Source organism: Pleuronectes platessa, chromosome 13 (assembly GCF_947347685.1).
Source record: "Pleuronectes platessa chromosome 13, fPlePla1.1, whole genome shotgun sequence".
NCBI classification, from domain to species: domain Eukaryota; kingdom Metazoa; phylum Chordata; class Actinopteri; order Pleuronectiformes; family Pleuronectidae; genus Pleuronectes; species Pleuronectes platessa.
This window is the reverse complement of record NC_070638.1, coordinates 7215501-7224332: the sequence shown is the minus strand read 5'-3', so window position 1 is coordinate 7224332 and position 8832 is coordinate 7215501.

The window sequence follows — 8832 nt, the reverse complement described above, 5'->3', positions numbered from 1 at the left end:
GGCAAACGTCGTCGCTCACCTCAGTAGTGGTTGTGCTTCCGTTGTGTGGCTTTTGCAGAAACGTCAAAGTGAAGCCATTCAATCATAACTCATTATCTTCCGATTGCCATGGTAATCTGGAGCTCTCAGTGTGTGTGTCTGTGTGTGTGTGATTGTGTGTGATTGTGTGTGTGTGTGTGTGCACTGTAAGGGACAGAAAAAGGTCAGAAACGTCTGAACAGTCTGGCTCTCATCTTCTCAGTGACATTGATGTCAGATGAACAAACCGGACAATCTGTCACCTGTCTGTCTGTAAAGTTCAGGAAATAAGCGACGGATGGAGAGATGATGGGAAAGAAAAGAGAGCAAGTGGAGAGATTGTAAATTTCCTTTATGTAACACAGATTTTTACTGTGTGATGAGGGCAGCTTCAGGATGTCGAGAGAAAGTCTTGTTTTGAAAACAAGTCTGTTTTCTGTTCTAGACACAGGCTCCTTCTGAAAAACACTCCTCTGAGAAGGACACGTTACATATAATACACAATCACGAAGAATTTGTTAACGCTAAAATTCTATTTGACCTATTTTGAGAAGTTACTAACAGATGGACAGCCCGATAGAAAGTCAGAGGTAAAGTGGCTTAGCCAGACATTCATGACAAACCCTCCTGTCATGGAGATGGGTTGTCTTTTCCTCTAGCATCACCAGCATGTTGACATTTGATTGTTGTTATTTGTGCTGCACACGTTCATGTTCCCTTCAGTATGAATTCTAATGATTTTGGTGTTTTAGCGCCATCAACAGGATTTACAGTTGCTCATAGCTCCTAGTATGACTGTTGACTCTATGTAGTATTGTGAAACTAAAGCCCAAAGCATCATAAGTCTATGTTAAGCGAGATTTGAAAAACAAGGACGTGTGTTTCAGAGATTCTCGGGAGGGATTTAGCAAAAAGGGGGTCATGAATAAAATGGGACAAAGTTACCTGGACCCTGGACGTTGATTTTATTCAAAGCCTGTGACTTTGGAGACGTGAAGTTTTGATCTGGAGCCACAGAGAGTCCTGTCCTGACCATCTGCTGTGCTCTGAGGGCCGGGATGCTGTCAGTACATTGTGCCCCTGACTGCCCTCCATTCCTTACACAAACACACACAAACACACACACAGACACACACACACACGGACTTCCTCTTCTTTTCATTCCTTCCTTGTCTTCCTCTTGTTGTCACTCCAGCTGGTGGCTTTCGGTGAAGGCTGTCAGATGCTGAGCTCCCTGGTGCGGAGGCGAGTGAGGAACAGAGGACGAATGGATGAATAAAAGATCACAGGCTAGCGATCAGCCTATGCTGTTCTCCAATGTAAATGAAAAAAGAAAAATATTGGTGCAGATGCACATGAAACGAAAAATGTCGACTTGTTCAGAGACTGTGGGAGGAAAAAAGAAGAAGAATTGAGAGTCGGGAAGAGAAAAATATTCAGTTTCAGAAAAACACAGAAATACTTCAAAGGATTCTTCAAAGCATCTTAAGGTTGAGTATCATAAAAACGGAAATGATCGTTTTTTTTAGATTTATGCCTCTTTGGGCTTAGCCACCATTAGTCATCAGATCAGATGGTAAACAGTCAGTGTCACTGTGCTTCATATCACTTTACCTGATATTTTCTTTGGTCAAATATTAATAAATGCAGCTCTTTGCCATTCACCCCAGTTCAATGAATAACATGTTCATTCATTCGCTTTATTCCCAACAAAGCTTCAAATTCCCTTTTTCTCTTTTACGTGTATGTGAGGTGTTTAAGTGCATGTCCCATGTTATGTTTATTTAGATCCAAATACAAATTGTTTTATTTATTTGTGAGTGACCAGAAATGTAATGACGTATCGCATTTACATGTATGTACTGGACATGTATCTTCAAAAGTGAAGAAACGTGAATGCTGCTCTGGTGCCCTGAAGAGACCAACATATCAGTGAAGGGAGGTACAAGGAACCAATCTGCTTTTAAACTCGTTCCAATATGGCGGGTTAAAAACAAAGACGTACAGATATTAGCTTTCTAAATGATTTTGATTAGAAACATTTGATTCCATAGATGATGTACACCACAATACCCTGGTGCTAGGTTCACTTCAAAACAAAAGTACACATCCAGGTATTTTACTCATATTTAAAAGTTTTGCTATTATACTACAGTACCTCTTAGCTCAACATCAGAAACAAAACACAGCTGCATATTGTGTTGCTGTGTTCATTAGCATTATACAGTACATGCACAGACCAGTGAACCCACATACTAATATCTAGTGCTGCAAAACGATGGCCTTTCCAACCTCCAGCTGGTGATTCACAGTTTACGAGTGATTGAATTTTCCATTCAAAGTCCCAAAACCTCCTGTTCACGCGCAGCCATCCGCACAAAAAAAAACCATCATCCCGGGCGATCACACAATTCGCACTGAAGAGCTCAATTTGGTAAAGTCCTCTGTGTAAACAACACGTCCTCCCCACCTGCACTCCCCTCAAAGTAATTGTGTGCTTTTCCCCCACCCCGAGGTCCACAACGCTTCGTCCCCGTGGTCGAACGTGGAGCTCGCCGTTTGTAATTAGCGGGGTTAATATCCCGGGCAGCATCACTAAATTAAATCTCCAACTCCACTGCGATGCGGCTGAGTGATGCACCTGTTCACTGTAATTACAGATGCGGCCTGGGAGTGAACTCGTAATGAGTTGGGATAGTCAAGGTTGAATCACTTTAAAAGCACCTCCCACCACTTACAGCCACTAATGTTTTTATCCGTCTCCATGCAGACTGGAGGGAACGGAATGAGGCTCGGGAAAACACACATCGTTCTAAAGCTGCAGAATAACTTTGAATCAGTTGAAATTGAACTCCTACCTGCTACTTGACTTTGGTGATTCCCTCACTATTTCCTCTAGCGCCACCAGGAGGTTAAGATGTAAGCTATGATGTAAATGGTCTTTCGATCCCTATTGAGGATAAATTCCAATGACCCATGTCTGGTTGGCATTCAATTTTACAAAGACATATCTAGTCCCCAGATAATGTATCCTGATTACTTTGGGGATCCTCTTCCTCTAGCGCTACCGTGAGGTTGACGATAATGTGTCGTGACAGCTATTGGCAGGATTGCCTTGAAACTTGGTGCTGATAAAAAATAATTTAATAGGAGTTATATTTGGCTTTGGCAATTGTTTCGTCTGTGTTTTATTTTAACATAACTTGGTCAAAATCTTTATTTAACCAATTTGATGTTTAGTGAATTCATATTGAGAGAGTTAGCATTTGGCTAAAATAGCAATTGTGCCAAAGTGGAGAGTCAAAGGGGCGGGTTGCGTGATTCGAGACTTTTCTCCATTTATACAGGAAGACTTTTTTAAACACACTTTATTCAAAAAATCTAAAACAATATCAAAATTGACAACATGTCAGTGTCAGGCACAAGTGTGTCTGCAAACTAATCAATGTCTAGTACAGGTAGACGCAGTCCACGAAGGTGATGACAACAGGACGTATGTACTTCAGAGAAACGTCTCAAGTGAAACAAAAACTATGAACCTTGGTCTGAATTTCCAGGTGTGAAAACGACATCAAACTGACAAAAGTAGATCTGGACACGTCCTTCATGCACTTGCTCTATGCATTACTAACCCTGACTTACATACACGTGTCCATTTTTCATTTGGAAGCAGACGAGGAATCACTGGTTATTATCAGTTGGAGCAACAAGTATCTACACAGCTACTTCATTAATTATTTATCTAAGGGACATGTGATTGCCTGGACACTTTCCCTTTACTGTCAAATGTTTTCACTCTGTATTACATCACAGTAAGGTCTCCATCTTAATTGAAATGTCCTTCAATTTGTTTCGACAGTCTTCCGGCGTGTAAACGAATGCCGTTACACCGTCGACCTTTCCTCTAGCCCTGAAGTCCTCGGCGATGAAGCCCCACGCTCTCAGATCTCCTGCCTCCATTTCCTCCAGCCCCTTTGAGGCCGGCTCTCTGTGTAAGTATGTGCTTAGGCAAGACGGCCTCCTGCACTAATTGAAGTCAATGACACAAGCTGCAGGGGCGCGGGAACAAATTGTGTCTCCATGGAAACACATGCTGGAAAGTGTGTCCACAGAGGAGCATGCAGCGCTACTTTGGAATGACTGTATGCAGAGAGAGAGAAAGAGAGAGAGGGGGAGGGAAGGAGAGAGAGGGAGAGAGGGAGAGAGAGAGAGAGAGAGAGAGAGAGGGAGGGAGGGAGGGAGGGAGAGAGAGAGAGAGGGAGAAAGAGAGAGAAAGAGAGAGAGAGAGAGAGAGATAGAGAGAGAGGGAGGGAAGGAGAGAGAGGGAGAGAGAGAGAGAGAGAGGGAGGGAAGGAGAGAGAGAGAGAGAGAGAGAGAGAGAGGGAGGGAGGGAGGGAGAGAGAGAGAGAGGGAGAAAGAGAGAGAGAAAGATTATCAGGCCCAGGCCCAGAGATGAGGACTCTTGTCTCAGCTTCGTCCTGCAGACGTGTGCGACCTCCTGGAAATGGGATCAAAAACAAAAACCTGAGGTGCATTCATGATCCACGTCGAACGAGCCACGTCTGGTGAATGTAAGGAAACAAAAGAAAGTGCACAAGAAGATTGGAACATTGGAAGAACAAGAGACACGGGAAAACGTAAAGTGAAAGGCAGAGCCAGCCCTAAACTAGATTAAGACTTGTCACACATAAAGTTATAATCAACCGATAGAAAACAACACTTAAACATTTTGATTTGAATTGTAAATTCATTAGCGTTTTTACAATTTCAAGAACGCATGCATATTAAAAGCAATAGATAAAATCAACATCTGCAGTGCGATGACAAGCAGGAGTCGACTGAAGGAAAGTGTGTGATATGAATGAAAGCTCCAGAACAGCTCCTGGATTTAAGGATTCAGGATGGGCCTGAAATTCTGCCTCATCATTTTTAACCAATCATTCCGCTTTATACCCCTTCCTCTTGTCAGCTGTAATAAAGCTCTAATGAGTTCATAGTTACACAACACACAAATTACACTTTGTGCCAGTCGAGTCCACCTAGTGTCGTCAGGTTCAATCCCACGCAGCACACGGACGTGGGTCACTTCAGGCTGTGATGCAGCACCTCTGGCCTCCTGGTGGCCTGGATGTGAGCCGAGAGTCGCCCACTTGCAAAACAGCTAAATATTAAATAAGGAAAGTAAAAACCCCAGAATACTGAGTTTCTTGACTGCCTGTTGTGCAGCGACACGTGCAAATCACACAAAAAAATCACACAACCTGTTTGTGCACTCACACGTCGTCATCACATGTGCAGACGTGGTCCTTTCCTCCTCTCGAGCCTCCGACATCGTCTCGTCTCAGGGAAACTTTAAAAATAACATCTGTGATCTTTTGAAATGTTGTGGGCAGAGGTTGCTCTAACAGAGTTGCCATGGAAACAGTGGCCATCAAGCGACCATTTCACTGCATACCTCAGATAGAAGAAAGGCTATAATGAACAAATATGCCCCCCCGCCCCCCACCCACCCACCCACCATCCTCCTCCTCTCCCTCCTCCTCCTGCTGCTGCTTCCGTTCTATATGTGATGTGAGGACCATGTGGATCTGTGGGTGGATCAATGTACGATTGGAGAAACAAATAAATAATCAGGGCTGAGCTGCGTTACATCAGCAGAGACTCGCTCATCTAGAGAGTGCACGTGAAGACACATGCACACGCGGCACACAGGGGACCGATTAACCGTCCGCCGCCAGGGCTGCTCTTCATGGATGTGCTCTGTGTGTCGAGCAGCCGGCTGCTGGATCTATATCTGCAGCTCTTAAGACAAGGCTGACGTGGCTGGCTGAGGAGCTGCAGGGGGGGGGGGGGGGGACTCCAGACAGAGCCAGACGGGGATAAAAACAACACATCGTGTCTTCATCTGCTGCCTGTGACAAAGACATAAAAGTAGAAACTGTACATGTAGGAGAAGCTGATCGAGCTGCTCTGAAGGAAAGACAGAAAAAAACCTGCAGTGATGAAGCTTCAGTCTGAGAAACACAGTGAAGTGGTCGCCATCATCATGACTCATACCAGTCGCTCAGGGTGGAAAATAAGAACATTTACTCAAGTACTCTGAGATCTTGACTCGCTCATATTTTACACGTCTTCTCTTCTACATTTAACAGAACAGAAAAATCTACTACATTCATTTGAGAGCTGTATTTACACTGCAGGGAGAGATTTTACATAAAAGCATGTGATATACTTTTAAATGTATTTTTTCATTTAGATTTAATCAATGAATCCTCACATTTTTGGGGTTGTAGTATCCAGTGAGTATCCGTCCATGCTGCTGTCACCCACACATCACAGGGACGATATGCAGAGACACGGGTGTGAACATGAAAACATCACACATTGAGCAGGGATTCAAACCGAGAACCTTCTTGCTGTGAGGCGACCGTGCCACTCGTCCACCCTGCCGCCCTGACAAGTGTCCAATATTTATAAAGAAAGCAAATATCAGTGAGGAGAAAACAGACTCTTGAAGCAGAGCTTTGTTTTTGGCGTCTTTCCAAACAAATTATTCATTTCAAGATCCCCCAGATTTCACTTGTGACCCGTTGGAGAAGTGCCAACCTTTAAAATGTGAATCACTGGATAAAGCAAACTGTGTGTTATATAATATAATATATGACTGTATATTACATCCCGTCCAAGAAATAAGTTCAGAGCATAACCCTGCATGAATAGGGAGTTTTTTACAATTTTAAACATCACATTTATTACCTTTGGACGGATCCGGACCAACGACCTACTTTCAGCCTTTATGCCAAGCTGAGCTAACTCCCTGCTGGCTGCAGCTTTGTACACAATGTGGGGATATATATAGAGAGAGGTGTCAATCTTCTCATGTACAAATGAATGTTATCCCCCCCCCCCCCCCGCCAACACGTAGAAATATTCCCTTCAGCACGTTTTGTGAGAACAGTTCCATACATGTGTCACCTCGGCCAAGGAGGTCATGTTTTCACCTGTCTGCTTGTTGGTTGGTGTATTTGTTTATGACCAGGATTATTAAACATTTTCATTAATTTCCCAGAGAGAAATAACAACAACAAGGGTACATTTAAATACCTGATCTTTCAGTGATTTTTCCTGGCCCTTCATCTCCCTCTCTCCCTCAAAGAATCGGGTGAAAACTCGAGACAGATTGAAGTAGGAAAAAAAAAAATAGCTAAAGGTGGGGGAGTCCTGTGGAGGGGACAAGTCGTGCTGCTGGGGGGGGGGGGAAGTCCCTGACAGGCCGGCAGCTTGTGATGGAGGGTCCCAGTGCAGAGGAGCCGTAACCATCAGGGTGAAACCATGTTCGACAGGAGCAAACTGTCTGAGAGGGGACCAACAGGATCCGCCATGACCACTCTGGGGGCCCCAGAGCCTCCGGAGAGAGATTGTTGAGAGAGGAAAACACATACACACACATTGAGGGGACAGATGGAGGTACACTCACAAACACACACACAGAGACACACACAGCAGCCTGCCTGTGAGGGTAAACTCACAGAGCAGGGACACAGAGGTGAGTTCATATCACCCGCTCTGCCCTCTGCACACAGAGCGGCTCACTCTGACCCATCTTTATTCAGTTATGATAATGCAGTGTCACGCAGGCACAGATTATGTTCAGGTGTCTGAGGGGAAAGCTTAAATAGAGGATGAGAGCTCTCGCACTGGGAGGGTTACCTACGACAAAGCGCTGCCTGAGATTTGGTGTTTCGGAGAATTAACTTTAAATCTACCGTGAGAAGGTTTAGTCTTTTAAAGCTCACTGACTCTGAGTGTATGTGAGGTGGCCCTGAATACAACGTTTCAGATCCTGGGTCAGGGTGGTACAACACTTCTAGTTTGTGATTTGACAGAAGTCCCTGGTGACGGTTCAGTTTTACTTCCTGTTTCCCTTCCTTGTTTGAAATCTAAACCGAGTTCCCCAATGTTCTTTGTTGGAGTCCTCACATTCTCTGAGCCGGCGACAGGTTCATTGGTGCATATTTAACAACAAACACAAAGTAATAGGAAAATCCAGAGGACAAACATCATGAATCATAAATATATATTGAAATTCACAACAAAAGTATGTACAATATGAATATTAAGTGGAATTGGCTCTGTAGAGAAGAGATCAGCGAAGAGAACACCACTTCACACGAGAACACTTCAAGTGATTTACGCCACATTTCAGGCCGTTAAGAGACGAATGTGACGCAGCTCTGCACCTTCATCGATCCTCTGAGGGAACTCGTCTCACAACTTCTTACGTGTCCATTGTTCAAAGTGTGGGAGACTTCGACAAGCGGCACGGCAACAACAATAAAAGTGTTTCCCCTTTTTTCTTGTATAAGGGAAAAAGGAAGTAACACGAATTTGTGGGCAACAATATCCTGAACTGAGGAGGAAAGAAAGGTTGAGGCGCGTTCATCATGCTATAGGAGTGTGTGTGTGTGTGTCTCTGTGTGTGTGCGCACATGTTGTGGGAACTGATGTTGAAGATGATGTGTATTTTATGCTGTGTGTGCAAGAATGCAGTTACTTCTGCATACTTATGTGTATGAATTACCCCATCTGTGTATGTGTGGGTGCATTTTTTGTTGCATTAGCATTCAGCACACGTAGACACACACACACACACAATCACATAAACAAGCACCCTCAACAGACACACACACACACACACACACACACACACACACACACACACACACACACACACACACACACACACACACACACACACACACACACACACACACACACACACACACACACACACACACACACACACACACACAC